Source organism: Gavialis gangeticus, unplaced genomic scaffold (genome assembly GCF_001723915.1).
Source record: "Gavialis gangeticus isolate Ggan-Ray unplaced genomic scaffold, GavGan_comp1, whole genome shotgun sequence".
Classification (NCBI taxonomy): domain Eukaryota; kingdom Metazoa; phylum Chordata; order Crocodylia; family Gavialidae; genus Gavialis; species Gavialis gangeticus.
The window spans coordinates 44,010,769-44,017,446 of NW_017728996.1; the positions used below are offsets into that span (position 1 = coordinate 44,010,769).

Consider the following 6,678-nt stretch of genomic DNA (forward strand, 5'->3'; position numbering starts at 1 on the left):
GCTGGGGCGGGAGCTGGGACTGCCCTGGGATCTTCCTGGTGGGGATTGGGCCAGGCTGCGCTTGGGGCAGGCAGCAGCAGCTGCACTGGGAGGGGGCTAAGGGGAGCTGCAGCCACCCCAAAATTCTCTGTAGCTCCTCCATAACCCCACTGCCGCCACTGCCAGCCCTGAGCACAGCCCAGCCCATCACCCCTGCTGGGAAGAGCCTGGCATAGCCTCAGCCCAGCCCATAGTGGCATTCCCCCCGCTCCACCCCACCTCACCCCGCACAGATTTGAGGGCATATGCTGCCCCCCCATGCCCTCCCAGGGTGCACACAGTGGCGGGAACCACCTCGTCCCCATGCCCCCCAACTGCCATGGCTCTGTCCCCCATCACACCCCAACTGGGCAGCACCTGCCCCAGCCCCACTTCCTCCTTCACTGTGGAGGCCTTGATTTGCACCCCTATGCCCCTTCCCTCCCCTCTCCCAGTCCACCACAACAGACTTACCGGCTGCATGCAGATCTCCAAGCTGCTGAGCTGTACTCCTCACTACTTACATGCTGTGCCATTTATCAGTCACCTTATCAGCCACATCAAGCCAATTTCTGATACCACCAATTTTCTTTATATCAGTGCCAACCCAATATTGAACCAACCCATCAGTGAACCTATAATAAGGTGGCATGGGGCTGATGTGGGCCTGAAGGCTACGCAGGTCCCATCCCAACTTGCAAGGCTAGACTAAGGTGGTAGGGGACCCAGTCAGGGCACACGGGGGTGGTGGTAAGGGTGGTGTTCAATTGATGGGGATGCATGAAGGGCTGGTTGAGGACAGCATGTGCCCAATCCAAGCACACAGAGTCAGGTGGGGTGAAGCAGAGGTCAATCCAGGTAGGGCTGTGCAGAGGCAGGAGGGAGCTTGATCCTGGCAGGCAGGGATGATCCAGCCCATGGATTTGCTCCCTCACCACTCATCCAGTACTCGTGGCCAAAAGGTTGAGCACTACTGGCTCAAAAGAGTTGTTTCAACAAGCTATTATGCTACTGTATTTTTCTGTCCAGACTTTAACATTATGGAACATATTTGTAGAACTTAACAGAAAATTATTCCTTTACAGAATTCCGCAATTACTTTGAAAAGTCCTTTAAAAGCGTTGGCCATGTTCCCCCCACTCCCTTACATTCTATGCATTGTTTAGAATCATTTCTATAAAAATCTGTTGGTTTCATTCCTATTAAATCATTTAGGAATCATCTATTAAGGGTATTCTTTTCTAGGAAAGATGAGCATGTTTGATCATATGCATCTAAAGCAGCAGTTCCCAACCCCAGGTCGCAACCCAAATAAGGACTGCAGGGGCAATGCTGGCGGCACTGCACAAAAAAAGACAAGCCGCTCTGCATGCTGGGAGATCCCCCACCCCCAGGCTGCTGCCACTGCCGCACTCCGCTCTCAGCAGTGGGGCATGGAAAAAAAAGTTTGGGAACCAAACTAAAGAAATGTGGAACTAGAACAATTTCTATTTCCTTTCTTGTCTTCATTTTGCTGACAACAATAGTCACAGCACATTTCAGAAACAAGAAATTGTATAATCACTGATTGAGGACTGTGAGTAAAATACACATTTTATTTATCCTAAAGAATCTGTTTAGTTAGGGAATTTACTTATGATTATAAATTCTTAATGGCAAAGCAGAGGAATTCCCCTACCTAGGAATTTATAATCCGAGAAGGGGTACTGTCCATTAATACAAAAACAAAAGACAATCATTTCTTCAGATGTGAGCTTTTAGGGTGGTAAGGGACATTCCAAAGTTCTGTGATAACAAAAGAGTACTAAAACAAAGATAAAGGAGCACAAATGTGTGAAATATACCACTTCTTCACCTGGATGTTCAGGAACAGTTCAGATATAATCAGCACCTATTCTATAAATAACCTACACATGCACTGGCTGACTGACAGCCTTTCCAAGCTTCTTCTCCTTTTTATGCTTATTGCTGTAGGGGTGTACGGTAACCACTTTATTTATACATGTTGCTGAGGTCCCAATTATCCTTATCACAGGGCAATGCTGAAGTATTTTTGGACCATCTCTAAGGACTAACGTCATAAAGCAGCAGCTGGCATTCAGTGAATTTCTGTACTACTAGCTCAATTTCTTTAAAGATATAATAGAATATGCTGAAAAATATATTTGCAATAGCTGAGATTGGAGCTTGGAGTTGTGGAAAGATAAGAGAAAAGAAAATTTACTCAATGGTTAAAAAGGCGAGCCTGTAGTTCTAACACAGTAATAGTAACTTTGTTTTTTAAGCTGGGTTTGAAAGCAAATGTCATACAAAGGCCCATGCAATCAAGATAAAGTTGATTCCCACTCACCATAGGTTACATTTATATCCAGGAACATGCTCTAGATATCTTGATACTTCCTTCTAAAGCCCCTGGATCAAGATTGTGGTTTTATTGCACTACATAGCACAGACAGCATTTTAAACTCTGTGGGTATATTTTTAAAAAGTTTACAATCTAGACTAGGTAAGGGACAGAAGAAAGGAAATACTGCTTTCATTTAGCAGACATAGAATGGAGGCACAGAGAAAATGAGACATCTTCTTAATTCCATGTAGAAAATCTGAGGCAGACAGTTGAAAGTTAACATTTCCTAGCGCAGGAAAGACTAATGGGCAGCAGGAGTGCCACAAATAGACAGACAGCCTCTGTGTGTTTGACACACGACAGATAGGGCAGGAAGAAGGCAGAGCAGGAGATCAGGCAATGAGCACAGGGCAGGAAGCAAAGTAGAGCAGGAATTTGAGCAGGGGACACAGAGTAGGGAACAGAAAGCCAGGCAGCAGATTGGGAAAGGGAACGGAATTGGAACTGGGAGGATATGGGGGCTAATTTGTGGCATGCTTGCCAAAAAGGTTGGCCCCTCACTGTCCTAGTGTATCAGTGAAATAAGAACGGCTCAAATCCTTGCATACCATTTTTCTGGTCTATTCAGGTCAATCTGGACCCTAGCCCTACCCTCCAGAGTGCCTGCAGCTCCATCCAACTTCTTGTCATCTGCAAATTTGCTAAATGTGCACTGAGTCCTATCACTGTCCAAATAATTAACTAAGATATTAAACAAGAACTGGACCCAAGACAGACCCCTGAGGAATCCTGCTTGATACCTCCTCCCAAGCAGACACTGAGGCATTGATGACTATTCACTGTGACCAATGATCTAACCAGTTTATATATAATCTGCCTTACTGCACTTTCACCGAGTCTGTATTTCCTTAGCTTGTTAATGAGAACACCATGGGAGACAGTGTCAAAAGCCTTGCTAAATTCAAGGTGTATCACATCCATGCATTTTGAAATCCCAGGAAGTGTGACAGATATGCACTGACCATATTAGTTTTATCATAAAAATATCAGAATGAAGAGAACCCTTGCATGCATTTGGGATTGCATCCCTCTTTCTCTAATATATTAGAAATAGTGCATGTAAGATTAGCTGAAATGCTAAAAATGCATGAATAAAATTATCAAGAGGACACCGTAAACTAGTGTAGCCCAGCCAGACCCTGTGGCCTTGGTTGTGGGGTGGGACAAGCAGGCATTTGATTCTTTCTGTGATGCCAGAAGAGTATACCATGTTTTTCCCTCAAATAACAAAGTACAATTGGTTTGAACTTTGTTTTTCTATACTCAGCATTACTTCCTTTAAACAATAAAGGAGGAAGTTATTGCATTCTTGCCCTTTGTTTCTTAAAAACCTACAAATTGAAATAGCCATAATATAAGTTGGTATACATTTGAAAGGTTATCTAGGCATGGGCAGAGCAGCAAAAGCCCTTATATGAAACCAAAACAAAATACCTGAATCATATATTACACAGTTTGATTATACTCAGAAAAATGACAGTAAGAGGATGATATTGCAGGTAAGACAATGATCTGGGATTCAGGGGAGGAATAATGGGGCTGTAGCTGGGTGTTAAACTGGGACCCAGTACACTGGGGATGAAGACAAATGAACACATACATTTTACATCCATTTTATATACCAGTGTAAATTACATTCAGATTAGGAATGAACAAAGGGTTAGCCTTCCTGGAGCAGCTGCACATAGTAGGCAGCTCTTACTGCACCCTACCATTAGATAGTGAGGGAGCAAGTAAAAGCCTGTTTGTAAATGGTCACTCCAGGATGGACATGGACAGATAACACCTAAACTAATAACTTATACCAGTGAAGTTTTACCCCCGATTCCTTCAGGGGAGATTCTGCCCTGGATAGGGCAAAGTTACCTAAATTTAAGACTTCATGTTGCTTATCTTCTTTTTTAGACTGGTATAAACATGTATTTGGTGACAGAAATAACTCACAATACATGCAAGGGACACGGACAAACTGTAGTGCAAAGTACCATTATTCAGATTTTTGTGACCACTCAAATAGCTCCCTAAAAGGGCTCTTTTGGGCTTTCTATTGATAACAGGTACAGAAAGCTGAACATCCCAGTTTCCCTTGGCATGCCTGAACAGGTACTTTTTTTCCTTTCCATTTGAGAGAGAGTGTGTTGATCTTGGGGATAAGGATAAGATAAACAGAAGCATATGAATATAAGTAACCTCAGTGTACATGTGTTCAGCATTGCTGCATCAGGCAGAGAAGGAACAAACAGTCCTTAAACTGTAGCAGAAACAAAAAAATACCTTTTAGGGAAATGGAGATGACCTCCCAACATACACACTTTGTTTTGTTTATTATATGTAGCAAGGTTACATTGAACTTTCTACTGTGGTCCAGTTCCTGCTCTGATGTGTGTGTCCCTAAAGATAGAAGCTGAGTTAAAGTAATTATGCTTGGCATGCCAGCCAGCTGGCTTCAAACACAGCATACACACATTCTGGGCTAAGGTCTAAAATGAACTTCTGACACTGTTGGCTACAAATGTCCAACTCAGGATCCTTAAAATTCTGGTTTATTAGGCAGATTGAAACACTGTAATGAAGTCAAATCATAAACCTTGGGGCTGGTCCCCCCCCCCCCCCACACACACACACATGCACACACACAGTAGCCAGTTACAAATGTTTGTGGGGTGGGGCACCAGTCAGGTATACCTATCCCACAAGCGCTGGAGTCTGCCGTCGATGGCCGGTCAAGGCTTCTTCCAGCATGGTGTTATCCTCCAGAAGGGGGTCACCAGCTGGTCCTTCTGGCTGGACAGGTGCTGCTCAAGTTGGAGATCAAGAGGGCACCACTGAGGGTCACTTTTCACCGCTCTTTATCTGTCCTTTGCAGACTTTGGTGACTCCCTAGTTTTCAGGTTTGCCCAATCCAGGGGTCGTTGACCCTCGTGGGACTTCCCCCTCGGTAGCTACTGGATGGCATCTGTCAGCCCCAGGGTTCATTCGCATGTACGTGCAGGTTTGGGAGTCCGTTGATGAATTTGGATTAATTTACCGTTGTCATGAATAGGGCTCTGGGAGCGGTCGATCTGGAAATATTCAGCCCCAAAAGTTGGTCCCCGGTATTGATTAGCTCAGACCAGGGCTTCTAGCCCTTGAACAGTGAAGTTTACTTTAGAGAATTCCCGGTTGCTACATGGTCTCCTATTGTTTTCTTCCCTTGGCTGATCTGCCGTTTCCATAGGTGTTAATTGCCTCTTGTTACTGAAGCGTGCACTGTGTTATGTATTCAATCACTGATTCATTCACTCGCTCTTTCAGGGGCCCGCCTGATACAGGAAAGCCCCGGTTTGGTTCCTGCCCTTGTTAACATTGTTACAGTGAATAACTTACTTCTAAAACTAAAACACATTTAGTTAAAAGGTGAACAGTATAAAATATAAGCTGCAAGAGTAATGCCATGGCACACAAATAGATAAAAATACCAAAATACAAGGGGAGATATAAAATGCACACACAAACTTTAACACAATTCCTTATCTTATAGTGAAAAAAAGAGGAAGGAAGAAAATGTAGAAGAGGAGAAACATATCCAAAGAGGGGAAAGCAAATGCAGGCAAGAGGAAAAGGGGGCTTTCTGCTACAACACCAGAAAAAATAAGAGGAAAAACAAAGATCTAATACAGTCTAAAACCTGGGAGAGAACACCACAGGTATGCATAAAAACATTCTTACTTAAAGAAAGCAGCAGAATCACGTCTCAGAATTCATGTCATTTGACCAAGTCATCTAGAACTGACAGAAAGTGTCTAGCTCTACATCACAGACTTGTAAAAGTTCCAGGTCAAATCCATTAACTTAAGATAATCTGTGTCATTGTCTTTATACAGACTGGGTTGCACTATTAAACTCTTGCTATATTTTGTGCTGGTGTGTTTGCACAGCAGTAGTGGACAAAGTGAGAGAGATACTTCACATTCAATTCTCTATTGAAATTTGAGTTGAACACAGATGGGCAGACCTTTTATTAAAGAACTTGAATGTTATTTTGTAGAGAAAAAAATACATGAGAAATTTTACTTTTATAAATTTAATCTGTGGAGGAATTTCAGCAATGGTCTATTAGACCAACATTTTAGATCCCAGGCGTTTCTTGTAGTTTAGGATAGGACTGGGGGATTATTTCAGCTGGAGGGCCACTTAATGAGTTTTCCTTCACTGTCTCCCTCGTTGCACTGTCCCCCTCCTCTCTGTCTGTCTGTGTCCATGTCTCTTCTCTT

The 6,678-nt window shown here is 43.4% G+C and overlaps 1 protein-coding gene and 1 long non-coding RNA gene across 2 annotated transcripts in view; one reads left to right on the forward strand and one right to left on the reverse strand.

The window, feature by feature from the left end:
* DAPK2 (death associated protein kinase 2) overlaps positions 1–6,678 on the reverse strand; it is a 57,244-nt gene that overhangs the window by 29,231 nt on the left and 21,335 nt on the right. The window lies entirely within an intron of this gene.
* LOC109288700 overlaps positions 4,926–6,678 on the forward strand; it is a 14,222-nt gene continuing 12,469 nt past the window's right edge. Inside the window, exon 1 of the long non-coding RNA XR_002095211.1 lies at positions 4,926–5,658. This is a non-coding gene — a long non-coding RNA (uncharacterized LOC109288700). The remainder of the gene's footprint in view (positions 5,659–6,678) is intronic.